The sequence below is a fragment of the Mesocricetus auratus genome, unplaced genomic scaffold (assembly GCF_017639785.1).
Source record: "Mesocricetus auratus isolate SY011 unplaced genomic scaffold, BCM_Maur_2.0 Super-Scaffold_2245, whole genome shotgun sequence".
NCBI classification, from domain to species: Eukaryota; Metazoa; Chordata; class Mammalia; order Rodentia; family Cricetidae; genus Mesocricetus; species Mesocricetus auratus.
In genome coordinates, this window is record NW_024429180.1 from 23,986,411 (window position 1) to 24,001,281 (window position 14,871).

The 14,871-nt window shown below is 37.8% G+C and overlaps 1 non-coding gene across 1 annotated transcript; it reads right to left on the minus strand.

Annotated features, from left to right (window-relative positions):
* Positions 1–14,487: 14,487 nt before the first annotated feature.
* Positions 14,488–14,590, minus strand: LOC121138790. Its single transcript, XR_005875654.1, has one exon. It is a non-coding gene; the product is annotated as a U6 spliceosomal RNA (small nuclear RNA).
* Positions 14,591–14,871: the final 281 nt, after the last annotated feature.

Genomic DNA, 14,871 nt, shown 5'->3' on the forward strand with positions numbered 1-14,871 from the left:
TGATCTTCTACCAGTCTGTTTCTACCAGCTCTGTACATGTCATGGCCAAACCCCACAGCGATCACACAGAATTTTCCCAGTGCTTCTCACTGCCAAGGCATTCCTGCATTGTATGTCCTGGAGTTTGGGTAGGTCCCCTTAAATGAACGCTCCATATTATCCTACATGGGTAATTAACATTGCGTAAGAGCTAACCTAAGAGTAAATATAGGATCTGAATGAAGAGTAGGAAAAAGGCACTTAAGGGAATCCGGTTCAGTTTCCTTTAGATTCATTGCTGTGTTTCTTTCTACAAGGCAGCTGCTGTAAATGCCACAGATCAAACATTAAGTTCTTAATTTGGTGACTTCTCATAAAGAATGGATGTCAAAATTGAGTTAGGAGGAACATGCTTCTTATTCACTTTGTATTTTTCCTAGAATCTAAGACTTCTCATCGCTACCTTCCTGCTTGACCATTTCCCCCTCCTGACTAACATCCCTTGAGTGCAGGAAAGCAGGGTGAGCGTTGCTCATTTCAGTAATTTCAAGCACACAGAATTAGTTGGCTGCGTATAAAGTCATTATAATGGTAATATTTTGCACATTTTTAGTGTCCTTGGACTTTATTTGCAGTACCATTCATTATTATATCTCAGGGAACAAGACAAGCACTAATACATGTGGCTTCAGTTCTCTGGAATTCATAACATAATTCAACAACTATAAAAACACTTTTCTGAAAAGAATTCCAAGAGATTGATTGTTTCACTTTCTTCAGTAAGAAAGTGACCAAGGAAAAAATCAATCACAATCTTTTTACAAATATGCCTACTATGCACCAAGTGGCTGCTTCCTCTTTTAACAAAATTTATCCATCCATTAGAGTCATAGACAAGTGAACAAAAATGAATTGTCATTTGACTTATTTTATTAGTGTCATATGAAATTATGGCATGTTATTGACTTCTTCAAGAATATTTTACTTGAGGAGGCACAGTTTAACATGCATAAATGAAGATCAATATTGAATATGCATTAATTCTTTAAAAAATGCCGCTAGGCAATTTTTCTCTACAAATCACTTGTTGGTATTTATTGTTGTATAAAAAATTATCACTGGGTCCAAAGATAATTTAGCTGAGCTTTAATTACAATACTGCATAGCATCCTAGACATATGTACTAGTCATTTAATTCATTTGTTCACTTTTTGCCAAAGGAAGTCTAAAAAATTTCAAGTATTTTTGCTGACTCCACCTATTTTAATATCACCATTGTCTTTCCCTTATGGGTCTCTATTAATTAGGGAGTTATTAGGTCATTAGTTTTACCTCCAGTGGATTTGTGAACTCCCTATGTCACCAAGGTTACATTTTAAAACCTAGTCAGTTGTGTGATATGGACAGTCAGTGCTAGCTTATAGACTATTTAACTCATCTGCAGAAGATTGTGCATTAAGCAGAGAGATCTGGAAACTCCCAAACCATACTTTGGGTTTAATGGTTCTATTCAACCTAATGTTCAATTAATTAATTTGTTCCTATGTCACAGACATCAAGCGCTCTCATGACAGTAGGTGCTCATGCTACTGTTTTGCTGTTAATGATGAAAATGAGAGAATGTGTTAATTTAAGCTAATGTAGCATACAATCCCTTTAAAGTCCCTTTGTGCCTCATCTGTGGCTCCAGCTTCCCTTTACCTTTCAAAGGGTTGTATGTCATCTTCTCATGTGTGATATCACATGTGCTTAGATGAGAAATTCCATTTTTCTTTGATTGCTTCTTTACCAATATGTTTCTGAGCCTTATTCGGGGAGCTAGGAGAAAGAGAAGGGGAGAAGAGGAGGGGAGAGGAGGACATGAGGGAGCAGGAAGGTTGAGTTGAGGGAAGAATAGAGGAGAGCAAGATAAGAGATACCATAATAGAGGGAAGCATTATAGGTTTAAAGAGAAATCTGACACCAGGGAAATACCCAGAGATACAAGGATGACCCCAACTAACAATCTAAGCAATAGTGGAGAGGCTACCTTAAATGTCCCTCTCCGATAATGAGATTGATGACTACCTTATATACCATCTTAGAGCCTTCATCCAGTAGCTGATGGAAGCAGAAGCAGACACCCACAGCTAAACACTGAACTGAACTCCTAGAATCCAGTTAGAGAGAGGGAGGAGTGATGAGCAAAGGGGTCAAGTCCAGGCTGGTGAAACCCACAGAAACAGCTGACCTGAACAAGGAGGAGTTTCTGGACCCCAGATTGATAGCTGGGAAGCCAGCATAGGACTGATCCAGACCTTACAGTCTTTAATTCATGCCTATGAAAGAAAGTAAAGATACTGTTGCACATAAATTACATAAATACTAAGAGATTGATATGCATTTTATTTTTATCAAGAATTTTTTGAGAAACTATTACATGTAGTACTGTTAGTGACACAAATTAAACTGAACGTGGGTGTCAGTAAGGAGGCCTCGGCAATCTATGGGGTTTCTGGTAGTGGATCAGTATTTATCCCTGGCATACGAATGGACTTTGGGAGCCCATTTCACATAGAGGGATACTCTCACACACGGGGGATAGTCTAGGCTCTGCTCCAAATGATATGATAGACTTTAGAGCTCCCCCACGGGAACAGAAAGGGGATGTGATAGGGAGTTAGTAGGGAGCAGGGGAGGAGAGAAGGGAGAGGGAACTGGTGATGGGAGATGTCATTCTGAAATCTGTCTCTTATTGGTTGTTGAATAAAACACTGTTGGCCAATAGGAAAGCAAGATATGTGGGACTAGGAGTTGAGGAGGACTCTGGGTAGGAGAAACACAGGGAGTCAAGATGTAATCGCCATAGGGGCAAGAAGTCTGGAAACTTACAATTATGGGGTGAATAATTAAGTCAGAGCTAGCCAGTAAGAAACAAGCAAGGCCAACAGCTTCATAATTAATAAAGCGTCTTGTGTGTTATTTGGGGAATACAACGCGGCAGAGCCCAGGCAACTGGTGGGGAAAAACCAAGTGGCAGACAAGAAAAAGGCTTCTCTCTACAAACTGGAACTGGCATGTAAAACAAGCTTGTTTCTAATTTAAATAAAAAATAGAAAAAAATACTACCAAATGTCTCACTGTGAACATTCCCTTTTCTCCTTCCCTTCCTTTCTCCATCTCTCCTTCCTTCCCTTCTTCCTTTTTCCTCTTCTCTCCCTTTTCTTTTCTTGCTTTATCTCTCCTCTCTCTTCAGAGCTGGACTTTGAACCCAGAGCCTTCAGCATGTTAAATACATCTTCTACCACTAACCTCTGCCCCAACCTTATACGCATAGTTCATTCAATACAATGTTAAGTTCTCCAAGGGCAGAGATCACCTGTTATTTTAATTTGTGTCATTAACGGTACTACATACAATAGTTTCTCAAAAAAATCTGGATAAAAAGAAAATGCTTAGTTTTTAAACAGTGCATATATCAATCTCTTAGTATTTATGTAACTTATGTGCAACAGTATCTTTGCTTTGTTTCATAGACATGCAATGAAGACTGTAAGAGGGTTTGGACAATGGGTCCTGCCAAGAAATAGTGTGCTTACCTTGATTTAGCTGAATGAAAATCTGTAACTCATCCATTTATGACCAAAGTGACTCGTGTCCTGTCTGCCCATAGGAGCCTCAGACTTTGTGTCTCTTTCGGTGTCGTGTACATTAGCTCAAAGTGAGTCCCCCAAAATGGAAGTGCTAGATGACCTGGGAAAGAGGATTGTTACTTGGAAAGAAGACAACTAAGCTTAGCATTCCTCAGGAATGTTGTAAGGTGGGTATCTGTTCACCAGGAAAGCCAATGTCCCTTAACCACCCCCACTAGTCAACTACCCCAAGCAAGGGCATCTTGATCCTAATTAACCCAAATAGCCTGCAATGGATCAAAGTCCCTACACTAAGCCCAAGGCTATTCCACCTTGTACCCTCTCCTGCTGCTGCCTTTCCAATAAGACTGGCAAAGCTTTTCTGCAGGTTGCTGTCATCCGCTCTCTGAGGCAGCTCAGAAGTTTGTTTTCCCAATAAGCTGTTCTTTTTATCCAAGGAGTGCTCTAGTTTGGTAGTTTCACTGATGCCTGGACTAGCTTACAATGTAGTTAGTATCCTGTGTGGTGGTTTGAATGAAAATGGTTCCCATAGACCCAAAGGCAGTGGTACTATTAGGTGTGCCCTTGTTCAAGTAGGGGTCTACTAATGTAGTACTATTGTCAACGTGGCATAATCTGGAATCAACTGGGAAGGGTCTCAGAGAGGGGCTATCTACACTGGGTTGGCCTGTGGGCACTGTCTTACATTAGTTGATGTGGGAAATCCCAGCCCACTGTGAATAGCACTGTTCCCTAGGCAGAAATCAAACTGGGACATACAAGTATATTAAAGTTATTTTGGAGTACCCTAAAGTGAGCTGTCTTAGAGTTTGTAAACCATTTTTGTTCCTTATTTTCACTAGCTGCATGACCTTGAGTAAATTTCTTAATCTCAAAACTTTTCAGCTTTCTCAACTGTAAAACGAATAATAATTACATCTATTCTGTGGGCTTTGAATGAGAAATACATGAATCACTTCAAATAAGACAAGAAATGAGATTTTGCTATATAATGAGTGATACTATTTAACCACCACCATCATCATTATTATTAAATTTTTGTGTAACTATTGAATATTTTTAGGAAAATGTAAGAGAAATGCTAAGATTGGAGATGTTGTATTTTAAGTTTTTGAGGTTTGAAATAAAAAGTTTAGTAACAAATGTCATTGTAGTCCTTAGGGATTTTAATTCTTCTGTTATTCATATGCCCATTCAGATAAGAGTGAAATCTATCTATCTATCATCTATCTATCTATCTATCTATCTATCTATCTATCTATCTCATTCTGTATGAGTGAAATAAGCAATGAATTAAGAAGTATAATATTGAATTGAACCATTAACTCACAAATTGAATCTTTCATTAGAAAAGGGACAAAATGATCTTTACTTAACAATTTATGTAGAATGTCATTATTTTTTAGAATATCAATATTATTTAGAATATCAACTTTTTAATAGTGATAAACTGTGGTTAATAAAATCTATGCAATACACTTATGCATGCATTAAAACACATTTGTTGAGCATTTGTTGTATGCCAAAACCTTGGGTAGAGACTAACAGTAAAGGAAGCACTCAAGTAGCTCTTTATTGTAAAGAAAGCCAGTTCGCTGATGGTTAGTGAGCAGGGTAACTCATGCCACAAGAAAATGTGGGAAGCTGTGAGGGAGGGATTCATTCAATTCAGGAACTGAGAAAAGGACTTTCCAGGCCTGGCATATGAAGTACATGCGGACGTGAACTGGACAAATAACAAAGGGTCTTCCCCATGAGGGAGAAGCATGGTAAGAATGCCTAATGGAGATAGTTATTGGGTATGTAAGAGAAAAGGTAGGAAAGGGAGCCGGAGGGGAATTTTTCATCTGAATGGGGATTAAGAAGGACAGTGATTACAAGCAGGAATCATGAATCAAACTGTCCAACAGTCTTAAGTTTTTACTCTAATAGTTATTAGCTGCGTAGGATCTGTTCACCCTAAGGCTTTGTTTATAAAATGGGCGCAGACATGATGACCATTTAGCAGGGTGTGTGTGTGTGTGTGTGTGTGTGTGTGTGTGTGTGAGAGAGAGAGAGAGAGAGAGAGAGAGAGAGAGAGTGAGAGAGAGAGAGAGAGAGGGAGAGACAGAGAGATAAACAGAGAGAATTAAATGAATAATCTATGTTGAAAGTGTTTAAGAACCTGATAAGAAAATAAACACCAGTCATTGCTACTGTTACAGCAGAGGGTGAGTGGCAGCTGTGGTTCCCTCCATCGGGTTGGTGCCTGGAAGTGCCTCATCACAAGGGGTTGCCAAACTGAGAAAGAGAAGTGGACTATCAAGTCAGAGTTAACGGTAGACAGGAAAGAAGAGGTGTAAGCAGTTCGAGGTGTTCAAGGAGTATTAGGCTTCTACGGTAAACACTCAGGAAGGTATTAGAGGGAATGACAGTGCAACTCTTCCCAGTGTGTAACACTTCCAAGCAGCGAATGGCACAGTTAGACTCATAGGAAGACGATCTCCTAGACATTTGCTGAGATGATGTTGAGGGCAGAAGTTGGAAAGGGACACCACCCAGAATCTATATTACTAGCTTAGAACTATCATAGCAACTGAATAATTGAGCGTGGGACAGTCAGGCAAGAGGCGCAAATGGGCTGACATTAGGTGGTGAGAGCTTATGAGGGAGAAATTGAGGATGGCACTCAGTTATCAAGGCTTGTCTGCAGAGTGTCACCAAGATTAGCCAGGCTGTGCTGTGGTTGCAAAGAGACAGAGAAGCCTCAGTGAGCTGATGTCAGTAGGTTATGTGATGCACTACATGCAGATTCCTGTAGCGCGAATTCTAATAGGTCTAAAAGATCAACACCTGGAGTCAGATATTGGGGTTAATGCTGAGGCTCAGAGCTGCATTCGTTGATGGGGATGGAATACAGAGATCACCTGACCCTCTATACTCTCCACAGCGTGGGTAACGCATGTGCCTTAGAACCATTCTACTCCTCTTGATTTAGAAACAAAGACAGAGTAAGCAGTAGACACATAAAAAATGATTCCAGGGAAGAAAGATGGGCAACAAACTACCAGAAGATTAGAGTATAAGTCTTAGAAAATAACAGCTGTTCAAAAATGACGGGTTTTAAAATTCCTCCGCTTTTTTTCTCCTTCGTAATTAGCGATGTTTGGTGGCTATAAAAACGTCTTTAATATTTCTATAGCTAGTAATGGCTCTTCTCTACCCACTAGCTAGCTGCGATTTCTATCTATAAAGTTCCGAGTCTCCTCCCCCTAGACAGATTTCTCATGGTTTCTGGAATGTCAGGGAGGATTTTTGCTTGTTAGCTCTCGGCTTTGGAGGACTTAGTACTGTGAATCTTGTATTGCTCCTCTCTTGGGTAATAGATAAAGAAGTAATATTCAAAGATCATATAGTATAGGAATCAGTTAGCAATTGAATAAAAGTTTATTAATTTAGAATACATAAGAGAACAGCAAATCTGTCTTCAGGAATAGCCTTACCACAGAAGCTGCTTGCTGAAATGCAGCCTTAATGTCTCACAGACAGTGCTTATAATAAACTAAACTACAAATAGATGATACATAAAATCTTGTGAGTTAATAAAATAATGTCTTTAATATACTATGTAGCAATGTACGAAAATGTGTATCTTTCAATAACTTCTGAAGCACATTTTAAAGAACTATAAAATTTATGCACTTTTAATTTAAAATAGCTACTGCTAATATGCACTAAGAAACTATTTCATTATTTTTTTTGCTAAATTAGAATCACATGGTTCACATTAGAAGGTCAAAGATTACAAGAAAATAGGATTTACTGTATTGGATCACTGTTTTGGTTACACAAAAGATATTAATTTGTGATTCATTCTGAGAAATCACAGGCTAGTACTTTTCAAGTTAAAATAATTTTAAGATAAGAAAAAAGATTCCTTATTAAAATGGATAGATGAGCTATGACTACCAGCTATGGCACAGGCATCTCATTTCACCATTTTGGAGTATACCCCTGGTGATTAATGTTGGAAAGGTCCATAGATTATTAGTTGTACATGTGAAGTTGGAAGAATTCCTATTTCTTAACCTATATTTCTTTAATACCGTACACACATCATTTACTGCTATAACTGTGAATGCTGTCTTGGTGAGCTACAGAACAAATATTGCTGTCTAGCATCCGTAAGGTACATGCTTTCAAAAATCATACAATTTTTATTCTTTTCCATGGAGTAGAGGGGCTCTCTTTCTTCTATAGTCACCTGTTTCCCTGAGTAAATGCCGTAAGTATGATATCAGCAGGAAGAAACTGAGCGAAGTGTGATTCTTCTAGGAAAGCAAGCAGTGAGAATGCAGTCTACACCATCAAGCACTGTGAAATGTTCAGCTACTACTCAGCACACTTTAAACTCAGCAAGTTATTCTGAAGTCCAACCAAAACAACTCATCCTGGGTCACTATGTGAACCATGCTCATCATTGATTACTTTCTTCCCCTCTTAAAATAACCCACCATTTTTGAAATACATCCCTTTTTAGACCATTTTAGAAAATAAAGATGAGCCCCAATTTATTGAAAGTTCCTATTGTTTTAACTAACAACAAAAAAATGGCTACTTCAGTTGGCTTAATCTAACACTTACAAAAAATCATTAATTTGTCTTCTGTACAGGATTCAGGTCAGCAGGCTAACTCAAAATCCCCAAGTGAATATCTATTCATTATTTTAATGGGACAGATGCAAGGCTGACTCTGTAGTTCACCAAGGCAGCACTGCAATTACAGCCGTGAATGGTGTACAGCATTATGGAAACAAGGATGAAGGCATAGCAATCCTTCACATTTCATATTTGTTCATAGTAATCCACTGACCTCCCCAACATTAATACTGAGTTTAGGTAGGAGGGACTCTGTCAGGCAGGCTCACTCCTCTGTTCCACAAAAGCAAGGGAGTGTTAATCAGCTGTGGGTGGGGTGGGTCTCAGGGCAAGCCTCTGATGGCCAGTCAGAACTCATCTACAAGAGGGCGGGGGTGGGTTTCCAGGCAAACCTCTGATGGTCAGTCGGAGCTCATCTAGAAAGAAAGCCCAGGCAGTTCCAGCCGGATTCCTTTTAATGTCACAGTTCATTTGCAGAACCATAACTGGAATCAAGAATTAAAAAGCCTTGTATAAAAGTCAGTAACATTAAACCTTTAAGACTCATGTTTCATGTGTCATAAAAAGTCTATGAAAGGATTTTATATTCTGTACAGTGTTTTAGCACTTTCAATCACTTTTTTTTCCAGCATAACTTTTGTGAACACTTTTATAGCCTCTAAATGAAAAACTAAACTATGTGTCATTCAAAAAAAAGACGTTTTATGGATCACAGAATTTAATAAAAGTTCTGCACCATAACAAGTGCCTGATAAACCTTTATTAAAATTCATTAAAGATATTGAAAAATATTTTTAACAGAAATTAGACCTCACGTTTTGGTAAACATGACAAATCACTCTTCAAGGAGCATACTTGTTTATCACATATGCAGATTCTGGAGTGGTGAAGGCAAGAAATATAGGACTAAATTTGCTACTCACCACTAGGAAAGTATTTTCTTGTGTTTGATGGGAATAATTCACTTAGTCTCTGGTTTGCAAAAGTCTTTAATAACTATGAAATACATACTAGAGTTTATATGAATAGAAAATATTTTTGAAAATATATAGTATGTAAATTATTATTTCTTTATATTAGAACCTTCCAGAGAAACTTTTCTAGTGTGTTTGTGTTCTTAGGGTCTGAAAGCACGGAAGGATTTTTCTAACATGATTGGGAATTCAGGCTCCAGAATACATTTTCTTCATACTGTTTTTATAGGGAAATATATACCTAAACTCTCTAGAACATTGGCAAATCATAAATTTATTTTATATATGTACATACCTTTTCTAATATTGATGTAAATACAGAAAATACACAAGAATCTACAGATCACGTTTAAACATACTCCTTTATTAACTTAATTTTAGACATGTAGATATTAGTATATATGCATATATATATATGAAAATTTTGAAGTTTTTATGGGTGGGTTATTTATTATTTTTGTATTGACAGTGTTTTCAGGTTGTGTACATGAGTGTTGTGTAGGTATGAAATGCTCTAAATGGTAGGTAACGTTGGACTTCATCTATACTAGTTCTGCAAATAGCGATAGATCTCTATAGCATCTCCTTTTAATACAGTGGTCAAACACCTCTGAACACAACTTTCTGCTGTGGATCTCTGTGTATGGGACCCTTTATTTTAGGTAGAAACATACTTAGTTAAAATTCCTAAAACTAAACCTCTACCAATTAAAAGATTGATATGGCTAAGACTTTAGCAGATGGTAGATGAATCATCACAATTCGTAGATATTGGATAATTATTCTTAGACTTCATACAAGCTTAAAGACTTCTATTAATGAAAGGTTTCCATAGTTTTGTTTTATTAAATGCAATCTAGCTTACATTAATAGTTCATACAATATTTTTCAGTACACTTTCAAAGCACCTTTTAATAGTAGTGGAGCACATGTCAGGGAAGAAAAGATAAGAAAAGGGAAATATAGGCTGATTCATCTAGTTTATTTGTTTAAAAAGATGAAATACGTTTTGGGTGGATTATTTGTGGAGAAAACATTCAGAGTTCACAATGATTTCAGGTAGCATAGACCTAACCTATTTCTGCAATATGTTCAAAGCTTCTGTGTTAATGTCTGTTGTCTTGACAGCAGCCATAATTTATGCTTGTAATTATACTTTTTTCAGCTGTAAACTCATATTGTTTCCTTACAGTCATGAAGTCACTGTGTAGCAATGTCATTGTCATAAACCAATGGAATATAATGATGATGTGATTGGAAAAAATACTGGACAGAGAATCATAGTATGTTTAAAGGAGATCAGAAGGAAGTCTGTACAACAATATTATAAGCATGTAATATAAAATAAACACACAATTAAAAGTTTATGCATACTGTATTATCTTCCTTCCTCCCTCCCTCCCTCCCTCCCTCCCTCCCTCCCTTCCTTCCTTCCTTCCTTCCTTCCTTTGTTTCTTTCTTTCTCCTATTGAGATCATGAATTCAAGGCCAGGCCTTGAGCTACCAATCAAAGGTGACTTCATCTCATTTTAAGCCACCACTAGAAAAGGGGATTGCATGAGCTTTCTTGGTAAGTCATTTGTAAACATATCAGTAAGATTTTTCTACTCACGTTGAATTTTCTTTTCATGTGCTCTTTAAATTTTTTCTTGAGTTGCTCATCTACTTCTGCCAGATTTCGTCTTTCAAATACCCTTTCCAAACTGCCACCCACTTTTAAAGTTTGTTTCATTTATTTTCTATTATATGTATATGTGTTTTGCCTGCACGTATTTGGCTGTTCCTCATGTGAGATCAGAGCCCAAGGAGGCCAGAAGGTATCAGATCTCCCTGGACTGGAGTTACAGATAGATGGTTGTGAGTGTCCATGTAGGTACTGGCAACTGAACTTTTAACTACTTTTCCATCTTTCCAGCCCCTGGCTACCTACTCTTTATTGCTCTGAATTTTCATAATTCCACTCCAATTTTTTTCACACTTTGGGAAAGATCTTAAAGTGTAACCCTTTTTCATTGCTTAAAATTTTCCAAAAGTTTCATCTTGTCTTCAGAAAAAAGTTTATATATCACCACATAACACGGAGACTTATAATCTGGCAACCACTTTTGTCTGTTTTCTGTAAAATTCATTTTAATTCCTCTTAGTCTTTCTTTATACAAATAGTAATAGCTGCCCTATGCCACCCTGTGGCAGACATTATGCTGAGGAATTATACAGCTTTCTGGCTTCAACTATGTTTGTTGATTCTGCCTCCCATAAAGTTGAGTTGATTTCTAGTATCCCTCTTCTTAGCAGTGTATCTTGTCTTTTTCTGCCAAGAACCAGGGAGGAAGTACCAAACAAAACAAAAGCAAAAACAGTGATGCACATCCAAAGTCACAGAGAAACCCTGTCTCGAAAAACCAAAAAACCAAAAAACAAACAAACAAAAAAACAGTGATGCAGCTTGCATTTTACTTTTTTCCCCAAACATATTCAAAGCAGTAGCTTTGAGCTCATGACTTAAATGTAGATTGCTCTGCATCATGAGGTGACCCTTGTTTAATCAGGTGTAAGTCTTAAGCAAAACCCACTAAGCTTCCCTGAGGATGAGAGACCTATGATCCCAAACTACTCTTTCCTGGGTTTACAACCCAGAATGTCTACATTGCAGAGTTCAGAACTGTCAGTTCCTACAAGTGTGTGAGTTAACTACTTAAAATAAATTTCTCTGAATGAACACACATACATACACACACACACAGTCACAGATATACACACACAGTTACACACATAGACACATGCAAACACACACATAAACAAACAGACACACACGCACATACACACACAGATACACACAGACTCACAAACACATGCAGACACACAGACACCAAGACACAGACACACATACACCCACATAGATACACACATAGAAACATAGACAGACATACACACAAACACATACACATAGATACACACATAGACTCACACACAGCCACCAAGACACAGACATACAAACAGACACGTAGACACACACGTAGACACACACACAGAAACATATACACACACACATACATATACACACACAATTTGTTGTTTCAGTCTTCCTTTGGAGAGCCAATGCATACATCAAACTCGTTTCCACCGTTTTAATACAGTCTGGACTACTGGGATTCACTCTCCTGCATCACTCATCTTTCCTCTCGCCTACACACATCTTGCTTCTTTCAGGCTCTACAGAAGTCTTTGGACTGATGATTTACCTTGAGAAAACTAATTCCTCTGCCATAGACCAAGAGCATTTTCCTTGAGAGATGTGGCATAAGAACTAGTTTCGAAGAGCTATTTGGCACTTCCACGATGATATGGATTTGAATTTTGTCTTCAGTGTGTGTGTTTTAGCTGGGTAAGTTACCTAGCAGCTTTGTGCTTCTGTTTCCTTGTGGGTCAAATGGGGAGAAGAATTCTCTGTATACCAGAACTGTGATGAGGCCTGGTATACAGAGGTTCTAAAGGCTCATAGAACGCTGGCTACAGCTTAATAAGTGCTAAAAATAAATGTTTGTGACACAAGTAATAATTTTATAGCTCCCATCTTAAGTTATTTATCCACAGCTGAAGACCAGCTGAGATCTGATGATAACCATTCATCTTATAGTGCATTCTCCAAACACTGGAAAAGAATGAAATTATTTACATTTTCCTGTCTATACCTATCATGTATTTTTATCTTCAGAACAGATGAAAAATACATAGATACAAAGCAGGAATTAAGGTATCTATAATCCAAATCAAAAATCTGTAGAATTTTTCTGTGATGGGTAGAAGTAAATGTTTTGACTTTGTAAGCCATCCAATCTCTGTTGTAATCAAGACTATGGTAACGTCAAAGCAGCTACACAAGTGGATATGACTGCATCCCAATAAAACTTTATGGAAGTTTTTAATTGACACATAATTCTTGTTCATATTTATGTGACAAAGTGAGATGTTTGATACATGGACATGATACAGAATACTAAGCACATTCATCACCTTGAGTATTTATCAATTCTTTGTCATGAGAATAGAAAATATGTTTTGTACAAATATACAACATAATATTGTCAACTACATTCGGTAGAGCACCTGAGTGTGTTTCTTGTAACTATAACTTTGTGTCTGAACCAACTTTATTCATCCCCATTTACCACATACCCTTCATAGATTCTGGTAACTACTGTTTGATTCTTAGCTTCCATGTTATCAACTTTTTCAGAGTACACAGATGAACTCAGTCGTGTGTCATTTGTCTTTCTTTTTGGGGCTTTTTCCCCCTCCCTGCATTATGAGAATCACAGGATTTCATCTTTTTTCTTTTTCCCATTTTGGTGCATGTTATAGATGTATGTATACATGCTTTTACGTGTGTGTGTGTGTGTGTGTGTGAATATGTGTGTATGTGGGAGGGGGGCTGAGATCAATGTCAGGAATCACCCTCATCACTCTTCTTCCTTATTCATTGAGGCTGGTTCTCACACTTAGACCCAGAGCTTGTGTATATGACTATGCTCTCTAGCCAGCATGTTCTGAAGATCCCCTGATTCTATCTTTTAAAGCTAGAATTATAAGGGAGTCTCCACGCCCATTCAGTATTTATGTGCGCTTCTGAGGATTTGAACTCAAGTTCTCATCTTTGTAGGGCAAGTACTTTAACCATTGAGCCATGCATGGGTGTATGCCACATTTCTCTGTTATTCTGTTGGTGGAGATTTAAGTCAATCCCATATACTGACTACTGTGACTACTGATGCAACAAATGGAGAATGCGCATATGTCTGTAACATACTGATTTCATTTCTTTTGGATACAGACATAGTCGGGGAGTTGCTGGATCATATGGTACTTCTATTCCTTTTGGGGGGAGAGTCTCAAAATTGTTGTTCATCGTGGCTGTGCCTATCAACAGTGTGCAAGGTTCTTTTCTGTTCACCCCTCAGCAGTATTTGCTATCATTGTTTTGTATAGTAGGCATTTTGTGAAAAGGTTGTTAAAGTGCTTTTACACTATATTTTACACTGTATTTCTCCAATGATGACAAATGCTGTCTATTTTTCCTATATATGTGTTGATCAGTTATATGCCTTCTTGGTGATAACTATTAATAGCGTATATTTTGCTTTTTTTTCTGAGACAGGGATCTCTGTGTAGCCCTGGTTGTCCTGAAACTCACTGTGTAGACCAGGCTTGCCTGGTACTTGGAGATCTGCCTGCCTGTCTCCCAGTTGCCGGGATTAAAAGCATGCACCACCACTGTTGAGCTACTGAATTTGCATGGCATCCTTGTGCAGAAGTCATGCTAATCTTTTCTGTATCATTCCAATTTTAGTGCTGACAAATCGAGCATACTTTTTTTTCCTGATAATTTGTTTTTATTTTGATAAGATTCCATAGTGTATTCATTTCTTTTCTGTTGCAGTGATAGAACACTCACACAAAAGCTACTTCAGAAATAGAGGGTTAATTTAGGTTTCTCCCAAAAGGGGACATTGTTCATCATGAAAGGGAAAATAAGCAGGATCAGACAACTGGTTTTACAAACAGGATTAGAGGCAGAGCAGCAAGTGGGCCAGCCTGTAAACCCTCAAAGCCTACCACCACTGCAAGCATCCGCCTCCTAGAGGGTGCAT